Source organism: Strix aluco, chromosome 4 (assembly GCF_031877795.1).
Source record: "Strix aluco isolate bStrAlu1 chromosome 4, bStrAlu1.hap1, whole genome shotgun sequence".
Lineage (NCBI taxonomy): Eukaryota > Metazoa > Chordata > Aves > Strigiformes > Strigidae > Strix > Strix aluco.
Genome location: NC_133934.1, coordinates 93,247,778 through 93,261,046, shown reverse-complemented (window position 1 = coordinate 93,261,046; position 13,269 = coordinate 93,247,778). Strand labels below are relative to the sequence as shown.

Sequence of the window (13,269 nt, the reverse complement as noted above, 5' to 3'; positions counted from 1 at the left end):
TTGTGATCAGGGCCTCATCTCAGCAAATGCTGTGAAAATACACCAGAAAATACTTAACCCTGCCCTGAGCCTGTAGTCTAATTTGCCTGCCATCCATCATCCAAATAAATGGCAAATACTGAGGGACCTGAATAATAGTCGCAGAATAATTCAACAGCTAGGACAGAACAGACCTGCTGCTATTAGTTCATGTTATGTAAAAATTTTCTGCCACTTCTATAATGGAGGAAATTGCAACGAGTTTAGTCAGATATCAAAAGAAATTAGGCAACATTCAACAGAAGATATATGAGAACACATGCACAAACACAGCAGACTTTCACAAGGTAGAAGCAACTGAATTTTTTATACAGTGGAGTTGGCATAGGTCTTTCTGAAGAATTGTCTTCACCACTTCATACGTTATATGATTAGCTGGTACTTCATTTCAACTGGAAGGGATCTGAGCTGACGTGGAAGGAGAGGGAAGGAGGGACGGTACTCATCATCCCACGCAGCAGCAACTATCCATTCTGACTGCAAATTCAGAATTTAATGTCTGATGCTAATGGAAGCTTCAAGGAAACTACACTGAAAATAACCACGTGCTTTAACAAAAGGGAAGCATGCTGGTTTTATTGAACACAAAGGTACCACACAGCTGTGAGGATCTAAACTATTCCCAAAGGTGCTCAGCTCCCAAAGCCTGAACAAGAATCAACATTTAAAATATATACAAAACCTGTAGTATCTAAAGACAGGCTACACAAATAACTCTATCAAAAGAGTCATGTATACTGGAGATCTTTACCAAAAGTTCATGTTAATCTGCCCCGAAATGTCACAAAGGCTTTTCAGAGAGAAGGTTTGTACAAAACAGGAAGTGTTTCAAAAACACAATCTAAACAAACCAGTACAAGAAAGTATTTTGGCAGTTTCCAACAGAAAGTGTAAAGGTACCTGGAAAACACACTGTGATATACTGACACAATAAAACAACCAAGGGTTATGTACAGCATTGCCTCAAACTACAGAACAGATGAGATGTATTGACAGAGTTAATGTTTGTCAATTAAAATATAAAGAATTAAAGATTCTAATGAATACATAGACTGTATTTTTATTTTTTATTCTCATTGTTTATATAGATTGTTAACATTTTGTGTCATGTATAAAGATTGTGTTTGATACCTTGCTGCAATTCAAGAAGAAAGCACCTTCCTTACTGGCACATGACAGTTTCTGCAAAAACCAGTAGCTTACTGGACAAGTGTATGTTCAGTCATCAGAAGGCAGCATGATTAGACAAACCAAATTTCTAAACTGATGCTATCAAGTTTTGAAAGAATAAAGGACTCCTGTTGCATGTCGATAAGCATAAGAAGGAATATCATCAGTGAAAGAGGACCCAAAAATCTGTTCTACAATGCTTTCCTACTGTATAGCTATTTTCACAAAACCTGTGCTGGTTTTGACTGGGATAGAGTTAATTTTCTTCACAGTAGCTAGTACGGGGCTATGTTTTGGATTTGTGCTGAAAACACTGTTGATAACACAGGGATGTTTTAGTTACCGTTGAGCAGTGCTTACGCAGAGTCAAGGCCTTTTCTGCTTCTCACCCCACCCCACCAGCGGGTAGGCTGGGGGTGCACAAGAGTTTGGGAGGGGACACAGCTGGGACAGCTGACCCCAACTGACCCAAGGGATATACCACAGCGTATGGCTTCATGCTCAGCAATAAAAACTGGGGAAGAAGAAGGGAGGGATGGACGCTCAGTTATGGCGTTTGCCTTCCCCAGTCACCGTTACACATGATGGAGCCCTGCTTTCCTGCAGGTGGCTGAGCACCTGCCTGCTGATGCGAAGTGGTGAATGAATTCCTTGTTTTGCTTTGCCTGTGTGCACGGCTTTTGCTTTACCTACTGTCTTTATCTCAACCCATGAGTTTTCTCACTTCTACCCTCCTGATTCGCTCCCCCATCCCACTGGGGGGGAGTGAGCGAGCAGCTGTGTGGGGTCTAGTTGCCCGCTGGGGTTAAACACCAACACTACCTCATGTACAACTAAACAAAACCTAACCTTTTGCTTGATCGCTGACATGATAATTCTTACAACAGTAACACCCCAGAATAAATGGCTACATTAGATATAGGCCAAAGACACATACTTAGATGAGAACAGGACCAAACTGATGGTCCTTCTATTGATTAGTTGCAGCACAAGCTACAAAGTGACACAGCTCCTTCAGACTGCCTGAGCTGTACAGTGAGAATTCAGGCAAGCAGCTAGTTCTGCTCTCAGATGAAGTCAACCTCTTTCACTCTAAATGGCTGGGTCTTTTTAATTTCTTATTTTATTTCTTTTTTTCTTTTTAGCCACCTGGACTCTGCCCACCTAGCTTCATGGAGACATCGCATAAAGATGGTAAACTACTTCCAGCTTTTACTAAACTGAAATCCGTATGAACTGGCAGTCTAAAAACCAAAAAGCTATTTCTTCCAATTCAAATGAACTAAATAGTCAATCATTGAAGACTACAATGAAATGTAATCAGATCAGACCAGCACCACTTTTCCTCCTTGTCTCAAATAGCCCAAAGGATACTGAATATTAGCTGTTTAAAGTAAGATCAGTGTAGTCCATTAAATCTACTGATTCACTTCCTAAATCAGCTAAACTGCCTCTTAAAAGTACAGAACTGACAGAAGCTGTAAATTCAAGGAAAAAAATGCAGCTATGCAGACAGGCACAGCGAACAAAAAAACCAAGTTCAACTGTTTGCCACACACTTGTCTTTTGAGACTTTTGTTAAACAGCTTGCCTGGTGCAAAGGTACCAATAAGGTTGTAAAGAGACCTTCACTTCTTAATTGCTGGTTCAAATGCCTGGCTTGATATTAAGTAAAAGCCATAACCCTCTGAAGCCTTAAAATAAAATTAAATTTTAAAAAGAGTTTGAATTCTACTCTTGCAGGATAGTCTTCCTGCCACAGTAAACAAACTGAAACCTACAGAAATTCATTTAGAGCTACTGGTGCTCAGGCTGAGTTAATTCAAGGCAGGCACTTGCAAAAAATGTTTGGCTTTAGTCTCTGTTTCCCGCATATGAAAGGAGGGATAAAAAAATCCTGTTTACTTTACAGCTTGATGCAATAAATTCTGTGATGAGCACCATAGAAAGAAATTGCTCTAATTCAGAGAGACAATTATTTCCCATCATTACAGTAAGCAAACCCATTTGTGGATAAAACATGAGCCAGGGAAGAATATCCTCATCGCTGAAAGATGCAGAGAAAGAAATCCGTTAAACCAGTCTGTTTTTGCAAAGGTGTCAAAACAGCTTGAAGATCATAACAGATATATTGAGGAACTCTATGATGACATATAGATGCAGAGTACAGAATTAAGGCTAACACTGAATCTGCTGTCTTGTCCGTGACTGAAAATCTTAACTTTAGCATCACACTGATACGGTCTTACTGGGTTTTTTACAACCCTTTCCCAGAGCCACCTTTTTGACATCTCATTTTCTTAATATAAACTTGGTGCTACTTACTTTGTTTAGCATGTGATATAATGTAATATCTGCGATTAGTCATTTAATAGCCCATGATTAGTGATTTAATCCTCAGATTAAAAAGAAGTATTTTTTCCAACTAGAGAATATCTAGTTTTTATGTTACTAGTATACAAGCAAGTCAGCAAGCAGCATGCTACACCCAGAATAAGGTTTTTTTGTTCATTAAGGGGAGAAATGGGGGCATTTTTGCATGTAAGCATCCAAAGTGCTGCTTCTCTTTTTGCCTTTGCTGAAGACTGGCAAAAACAGCAATGATGAAACCAAGAGAGGTTTTGTTACTTACTTCAGTGGCATCCAATACCATGGCACAATTAATCAACTGATGGTGAACTAGTTTAAGAGACTCTTTCCCCATAGATTATTTTCCCTTTAATTATGCCAATTCAACACGATGTGGGGCTGTGCCCCAATCAGAAAAATGAAACAGATTGGGAAAACAAATACATACTGTTTAGGAATGAATCCTGTTTAAGCATAAGACTATGCAAACACCTGAACTGGCACAGCTGAAGGAATCACTGGGTGGAGAAAGAACAGAAACATCTTTAAATGGCTATGTTGTAAAAGATGTGTATCAATGAACTGCACCAGCAATTTGTCTGGGCATCTTTTTCCCAATTTGAAGAATGAGAACAAGACTTACCTCCATCTCAGCGGTGTCACAGAGTGTAATTAATGTTCACAGAGTGCTCTCACAGTTTTGCGTGAAGATGCTACAGTGATACAAATTACTCAGTGCAGCAAACAATTATAGCACTCAGTTAAAACATGATTACACAGCCTTCAATTTTTAAAGTAACAGAAAATACCATTAGGCAGATAGACTTCCATCTAGGAATTGGGTTTGCCATGATTTCCTTCTAACTAACAAGCAGTTTCCCTTCTTAAAATGAAGAAAGTCTTAAAAAACACATTAAATCTCAGAGTATAACCCAGTGCCATTTATACATTACACCTTCAGATCACCCAAGATGGACTTCTCAGTCCAAAGGATGCACAAGCTCTATATGGGTAAAGTCAAGAGAACTCATGCAAGGGTCATTTACTTTCAGCTTATCTGCTTTTCTTGAGCAAAAATGAAACTCTGAAACATCCAACATAAAGAATAGCATGACTCTAACAGTACACCTTGAACATCAAACATTCAAAACTCTGCAAATTCCACTTTTAATTAAGCAGTAAATACATTTAGGATAGTTTTCATTTCCCTTGTATATGGAACTTTTTTCAAGTTATGGTTAATGTGCCCCAGAAAGAGAAGTGCTGCTTATTATGGTTTATCTCTGAATTTACAGATTGGGAGACCTAACCGAGATAACTAGACCAAGGAATTTCCCAAATTTGAGTGCTTGAACTTCCAAACTTTGTACCATATTAAACTTTGTAAAGGTATGTCCTAATTACTGCAGCACAACCCTCTAAAAGAGAAGCAGCCAGGGACAGGCTTCTGGGATGTTTGCAGGACCTTTTTCAAATATACAAAGGTGAGCTTGGCTGAAGGGGATATGTGATCTTTTACAGTGCAGGACTGCAGTAAAAACAAAAAATGACAGTTCTGTGGCTAGTAGGAAGAGCATATAGATTTCCACAGCATGTCCCTGTCTAGAGCCCACAAAAGCCTCCTGACACCACAGAGAAGATTTATTTCAAACATCTTGCTAGGACTATAAATACTTGGAAGTGTGGACACTTTTTTTACTTATATAAAATTTGTATATAAAATGTATGTGAAATTTGGCACAGTATGTCCTTCTAATAATGATAAAAAGATACTCTAATCAAAAAAGAAAGAGGTGTACGAGGATCAAAATATATTAGACCCATGAGTCACACATGGTGTTTTTCCTTCTGAAGCGATCTGAAAAGTAATTTTTACACGTTTCTTATGTGAGAGGAAAAAGCTGTGATGAATATCACAGCAAAGTGCTAAGAGATTACCACAACAAGAAATGATCAGTTGCCACTATGAAACTACTAACAGAAGTGTGTGGGCATAAGAAAAGAAACAACTAGAGAAGGTTTACAAGAGTAATGTTAAATTAAACTTAAATCCAGGCCATTAAATAACTACCTTAAAGTAACCACACTCCTTCAAATCAGCAGTCAACCTTATTAAGTAGCCAACCCTTCTGAATTGGTGAGTTAAATCTGCCTCTCACATGCTGCTCCTCTATCCTGGCCTCAGTTAGTTCAGGTAACATTCACACAGAGTTAGTGCAGTTTAGGACTATTTGCTTCTTATCTACACTTTCCTGCTGATTTTCAACTCACTTCTCTCCCAGAACTTGTTTGTCAACTTATATGCTGAAACAAAATGCTTTTCTCTCTGTAGAAACTATGTTCTTGGCTAAATGTTAAGAGAGCAACTTCAACCCTTTTAGCCATAAATAGTTTTTTCAGTGACATCATTGGCTACTGTTTCATTTGTGCTGTTGGGCAAATTTGTCATAGGAAAAAAAAATCCTCCTGTTTCTTCTCTGTGGCTAACATCTCCTGTCTATTTGATGAGGACAGTAACAAGTGTCAGTCCCCCGCTATACTGCCAGTGACAGTAAAGCTACTTCTCAGCAATACTGCTGAATGTACAGTACACAGATAACTTGTGATCAATCTACCCTTCATTCTATCAGAACCAACAGGTCTTCAAAATCAAATCAGAGAGACTTCTATCTGGAAAGGATCAAGGCATCTATCTAAACTTTTCAAGAATGAAAAGGAAGTTTTAGAAGGTAAGGTCTGGGGTCTTTCTATGACTGGAGGGTATTTTGGTTTTGAACCACCTTGTGCTTAAAGACTCTTTATTTTCAAGTTAGAGCTGTAAGATGGCACAGTGTGACACTGGCTCTCCAACGACTTGCTAGGAAGATGCTATGAACAAGATGGAGTATGACATACTGAATTGCCAACCGCATTTCCCTCAGCCTCTAAACTTCTCAGTGATGTCTCCCAGCTATACCTGTGCAAAACTCATCTTACCAGATGTACAATGAAGTCAGGGGTTGAAATAGGGAACTTTTCTATTCATTTTTTTAAATTTTATTATTTAGTTAAAAAGTGTGCAAACTCCATGGTCAGTCTCCACCATCATCTCACATTTCATCTTTCCATTTGATCAGTAAGCCTCTTAGGACAGAGAGTGACTCACTCCCTGACAGTAACTTGCTACTGCAGAGTACATCTGTACAGTACACTTTGAGCATTAAATAAAGATGGGTAACAATAATTTGAGAAGTAAAGAACATGCAAGAATTGTATAACAATCTTTTAAAGTATTTCACATTTAGTCTGAGTGTCCATGTGGGCATCATCTGGAAGTATGCTGGCAGTCACAGAATAATCCAGCTAGTGTTTATGAAATCGGCCAAAAAAAGGAAAAAAAGCTAAGCAAAACAAACAGGAGAATATTCCTGCAATAAGTCACTTTGCATGGCTGCTGAGACAAGAGCTTCCTTCAAAACTATCTGTTTTGCTGTATCCTCTTCAGAGGCAGTCAATGAGAGGAATGATACAGCCTCAGCTGTGTAGCTAAATTCCCATACACTATACTAAAGTTCCTTCAGAGATATTTCATACCAAAGATCCAGCAATTCCCCACTGGGGGCCCATTACTATGACAGAAGTGCTTAACATTTCCACCTAGTCAGCTGCATAAGGAAATGTTCCAAATATTGCCTGGTAGAAGCTAGCAGCCATGCTGTGTGGATGCTACTCTCCCTAATCAAACTTTTTTGTGGCTGAGACAACACACTGTGTTGGCCCTAACATGGTCAGAGTTGGTCGGTTCCTCTGGGATTAAAAAAAAGCATCCAGGGGGTGCAAGCAGGTACAAAGGATTATATTTTGAAAAGAGGAGAACGGGTGAGAAGAGATTATTTATAACAGGCATTTGTACGTCCTGACCACGTTTGTTGTCTGATTGAACTGTTAACTGCCTCGCTTTGTTTTCCATCTATGAGAAATCAGTGTCTTCTTGTGGGGTAAGAAAAGTGCAAATGCAACACACATGAAAGAAACAGCTCACAGTTAAGGAAAATCCTGTGCAAAGAGATATTTTATAAACATGACCAGGAAATAATTTACAGGACTATTTAATAGAGATCAATTCCAGAAAGAAGACCAGTAAAAAGCAATACCCAGTGAACTTTTCTCTGGAGGCTAAGTATCTTTCTTCCTGCAAGAAGGCTTTTCCACCAGAACTCTTCCTGTGCCATATCCATCAGCAAATCCCACCTTCTTGTGTCTCTCTGATCACATTTTGAACTATGGCACACAAGATTTCTGAGATGTCAAGAAGAAAAGGAGCAAACTATAGCTATTGTCTATGGATTTTACATCCACTCAGAATAAAACACCGAGCACAAACTATTCTAACTAAAATCCTTTCCCATGGCAGCTTCCATTAATGATAAACTAACACCACTTCATCCTTATCTACAAAACATTAAGTGATGAAGACAGTGAAATAAAAACTCTCAAGACCATTTTACACGTGAATAAACTGAAATGCAGGAAACTCCACTCATCCCAGACACAACCTAGAGGACAGTCGGAATATAATGGCTAGGCTGGACAACACACCAACAAAGAAGAGAGCATAGAAGGGATGGAGTCCTTGAAGGGAGAAAGAACAATATCTCGACCTCATTTAGTGTCACAACAGTCACTAAGGAGAGATTTTTTCCCAACATCTTTGTAATCTCTCAGACAGCTCAAGGTATTTAGCCACTAGTATCTTCACAGACACTGAAGTAGATCAATTCAATACGCTAATCTGTTAATTCTTAAACAATAAAATCAGTAATCCTCTGGTACTGATAATGGCAGCAACACGTTACCTGCAGATTTCAACTACTGACATTCAGGAATTACCTTCCTTCTAGAGTAGTCCTCATGTCCACACACTTCAATGCATCTATTTAATACTATAAATTACTACGTTACTGCACTGTCCTTTCCTGAAAAAAATGTTTCATCCATTCTGTTGGTGCTACAATCCCCAAAGTTCAGTCAAATGAGCATTAAGTGGCTTGAATCTTTTTTAGAAGAGCTTATTCAAATTCTTCTTTGAACTGTCCTGAATAAAGATTTTAATACTGCAATTACAATAATGTAGTTCTCAGGACAAACAGCTGTGCAACTTTTGTCCAGAGCTAATGTTGACCTTTGTGATTTATCAAATTATCAGGAACAAAAACTGCTCAATATTCATATACTTTAAGTTAAGAAAGCAGCGTTCTCTAGATTGACTGTTCGCAGACCAGCATATTCCCTCGCTTATGTCAAGCTGAGTCCAATAGCTTGCAACCAGTTGAAGGAAAACTTTAAAAAGTATTACAGTTTTGGTATTCTAAAAGACAAAGAACCCATTTTCTTGCTCTTGTGTTCAAATGATGTTCTCACATATTAATAATGGACCCTACTTCTAATTTTAGTATCTTTGCTGCAATAAAAAAAAATCTTCAATAGCTAGAACATTCTTCTTCTGAAGGTATGTATATATAACATTCTTTTCTGTACCTTTAAAAAATTTAAATCTTTAAGTTTCTTTCAAGCCCTAAGTTAATATATTCAGCCTGTTTTGCAACCTATCCCATTTTTAAAGCCCTGTTTAAAATGTGGAGAGCAGAAGTAGCTCCAGTGTTTCAGTACTAGCTTCATCAGTGTCACACTCAGAAGTAAAATCACCTGTTCCTACCATCTGCCATTCCTGTTTATATTCACAGACTGAATTAGCTCTTTGTGCCACAGCATCACAGTAGAAGATCAATCTGAATTATGTATTCACTGACCCCTAAATCTTTTCCAGAGTTGCTGCTTTCCATAACGCAGTCCACTCTGGCCTGCATTTCCAGATTTTAAACAAATAATTTTGGCTACTTTAAAAGGTACTTTGCTCATTTAATGGTCCCAGCTTACCAAGTAATACAAACAGCTCTCTCTTCCTTCCTTGCCATACTTTTACTATTTCAATACTTTCTTATCACTTGCACATCAGTAACGATTTCATAATTTCTTCCGTATCACTGAAGTAAGTGCTCAATACGTCCCAAATCTCACAGAACACTTTAAAATATCACCCTCCTGCCCAGTGATGATTCTCAGAGAACCATCATTCCCAAACTGAGATTTTCAGCAGCCACTAAGGCCTTCCAAGCATTTTCTTGGAACTCAGCTATAAACCATCAGAGCCTAATAGATATTAATAACAACTTGTTTGGTTATTAAGAGGTTTGGAAGTATATCCCTTGTCTCTTCTGGTTTGAATACAAAGGACTTTTTTCTCTAAAAAAATACACATACATTTTTTGACTGTTGCTACTTTACCAATGTGGTTACTCATGATTTTACATCCTTGGTATTTTGTTCTTAGTTTGCTGCAACAGCATCCTCTTACCCATATCCTTGTCAGCTTTTCTATCAGACAATTCTCTGATGTCTTTAGCATCTTTTATCAATCTTCTCTGTTTTATAACTTCTCATTTACTGTTTCCATAGCAATCCTTCACACTTTTTATTTATTATGATTTTTTTTCCTCTGCCTTCAATTGCCATTGGTTCCCATTGGATATCACATATTTGACTCAAGCTTAACTGATTTTCAATTGTAAAATGTTAATAAATTCTTCTTAAAGATGTTTTTATTTACTTGAAAAACCCTAAACAACAATTCTTTATTTTGGGGTCTGATGTAACTGACTGAGGCCAGATTTTTTCGTGTGTACTAGACCATTAATTTCACAGAAGTACAGGAACCAAGTGCTAGATTAAGGAATGTTACTCTGAGATTGCATTTAAACCAATGAAAAGGAATGTACAGTGATTGTTAAACATACTTGAGAATGTTTTTCACTCATCACATTAATCAGATTTTTATCCCCCTCTTTCAAACAGTATTTTTGTGCTTTCAAATAAAATACTGTAGGCTTTTGTCACAGGTCAAACACTTGACATTTTTTACAGTGTGTTCTACAAGGCCCAGCTCAGCAGCAGAACTATATTCACATTAGTACCAGTGTCACTAGTGGACAGAACTATGATTTATTAGGCAAAGGGGAGCAGCAAGGACTAATTGGCCATATGAGGACACATAAGCTTGTGAGAGGAATGCAAAAACAACAGAGGATGCATGCAGAGGTAGCTTGCTCCTCTGGCATGTCCCGAGGCACAAGATAAATGGCATTATTAACAGATCTGAGGTATATAAGAAATGCAGTACAAATTACACATGTAAATTCCTTCTTCCTCAAAATAGTATCCTGGCCGGAAATAGTCCTACGCGAAATAAAGTAAATTTTGTATAGCTTGAGAAGATATAGTTTAGTAAATTAGAAGGTGAGAAAATGTCTTTATGTTAATTTCCTCACAGTAAATTGATTAAATCTGTGATTACAACTTTTTTCATCACTACCACCACATTGGAGACAAAATACAGACTCCAACATGTCTGAAATATTGGACATGTCTTTATCTTTTCCAATATGCCTATAAAGGTGTATGCTTATAGCAGAAATTATGACATTCTAAAAGAATTCAGTATGTATTCAATATGTACATTTCTATAAGGACAATAAGATATTTTTAAAAGTCTTAGGGAGGGCCAATGGACATTTGCATGCATCAGGCAACCATGCTTCAAAAGAGCTGGCTTGGTATCCTCAGTAACAGCTGCAGATATAATGCTAATAATATTGTAAAATAAGGCTTTACATATCAAAACAGCATTTTTTTTTTAACTGCCCTTGATCTCTTATCATACTATATTTAGTAACAGACACTAGTGTAACCCTTCAATGTGACCTATATATAGAATTAGAAGATGTTCTTAAGGGCTGTATTTTGGACAAGTCAAAAAATAAAGGGGAAAAAAACCCACCCAAACCCCTCTAGCCTGGAACACGTGGGGTCAACAGAAAACCACTCTCCTAAATGTCAGCTGTAACACTGTGATTGGTTAGATTTTGTCCACCAGAATATAGAGGTAACATTGACTAAAATAGTCACACACTCAGTGTGGAGCCTGCAAAGTATGTGCATGACTGCTGGTAGTTCCACAAGTTTCACTGAAGCAAGAAATGAATGTGCCTAGTGCTTGCAAGTTGGTGCCCATAGTAAAGTATATACTGAAATTAGAGTTCAAAACAATAATCTGAATCTATTTTCATTATGTGGAAATGCAAACCCATTTTTTTGTTGAACGGGTCTGCCCTCTATAACACCCAAACACTACTGTGGAAGAATTTCTGCCTGGGAACACTCTGCAGTTTAGATTAAGAAAAAAGTAATATTGCTTCTGTCATTCCTGTCCATCAGGAAGGAGCCCCAATACCCAAGTAGGCTTGTAATATGTTGTTATGATAGTTGTATTTTATTACCATTGATTTATCCATAAAGCTAATGCAATTATGGCCATTTAAATATTATCCTTCAACTATTTACTTACCTTCTGGAGAGAAAGCAAGACATATCTGAATACAGATCAGTTGATTTTGAGGTTAGGCAGTGAGTTAAAGAGAGATGTGGTTCTTTATACCGCTTGTGGTTCTTCTATGTAAATAAATCAGAGCAGCCTTACAGTAAATTCTGTGGGAAGTGGAAGACACAATAATCCCAGCGATAACCAGAACTTAATGGATTTGTATATTTTGAGTTTCCATTGGAGCTTTCCATATGTACTCAGGGATCAAATCTTTTTATTCCCTACACCATAAACCACAGTTCTTTATAGAAGGGGGCGGCCAAAAACTGTTTGCAATAATGGTAAAACACTATCACGAACCTGGCAGGTAGGCAGATGTTCTGTGAAATTAGGGATGTAAAAATACAAAAGGTAAGTTTTATTTTTATTTCAGACAAATCACAAAAGAGTAATATAAAATAGAAAGTTTTTATTAGCAAGACCATGTACTGCCATTTGGACACCTTAGTATGAGAGCTATGGGTGCAATCAAGCTCTTCAAAGGCGTGTGACAGAAATGTGGTATGGGAAGAAAAAGAAAACCTGTGTTCAGCATAAAGACCATAGAGATCATATTAGCTGGACATTTGATCCAAGTAATTTTAAAACATTAAAAATTATCTTAAATAGCTTTATTCTTTGTTTCTGGATACAAGGAAGCTTTTTCCAGTTTTTCCAACATGGCTTTTTGCAGGCCTGAATATATATGAAACTCTGGATATTAAAGTGGCCAAAACAGCCATCTTGGAGGTCAGTAATGGTTGAAAAAATGCATTCTTGAGGAAAGAGTGAAATATTTCTCTATAAAATTTTCTGAAATAGTGAAAAAGGAACAGCCGTTGTTTGAAAGATACACACAATTTTCAGAAGCAAGAAATAACAGAACACACATCAAACACATTGTTCTGCAATTTGGTCTAAAGATCATCAAAACTCATGCAGTAGAAGTGTTGGCATTTACACATACACATTCTCAGGCCAACATCAGCTCTACATTTACAGACTAGGTTAACCACAGAAATACTGGAATGTATTTGTACCACTGTACTTGGCACTTGGACATCAAAGTAAAGCTGTGTTCAGAAAGAAGCACTCCATGTTCAAAAACCTTTCTTTACATAAAACCTTATTTTTATTGGACATCAGTGAGTCAAAGGCAGATGGCCGATCTAATTTTAGTTAGGGACAGATACAACCCACCAGCGGCCAGGGTAATCAAGGGTAGCCAAGGTTATGAGCCTCAAGCAACAAATTTA

At 37.6% G+C, this 13,269-nt stretch overlaps 1 protein-coding gene and 1 long non-coding RNA gene across 5 annotated transcripts in view; both read right to left on the bottom strand.

The window, feature by feature from the left end:
* The window catches only part of COX16 (cytochrome c oxidase assembly factor COX16), a 47,846-nt gene that overhangs the window by 1,374 nt on the left and 33,203 nt on the right, over window positions 1-13,269 (bottom strand). The gene's annotated exons all lie outside the window — the stretch shown is intronic.
* LOC141923344 (uncharacterized) lies at window positions 4,059-13,269 on the bottom strand. The gene is made up of 3 exons (XR_012623267.1): window positions 11,999-13,269; window positions 4,202-4,271; window positions 4,059-4,076 (listed from the first exon to the last, which is right to left on the bottom strand). It is a non-coding gene; the product is annotated as an uncharacterized LOC141923344 (long non-coding RNA).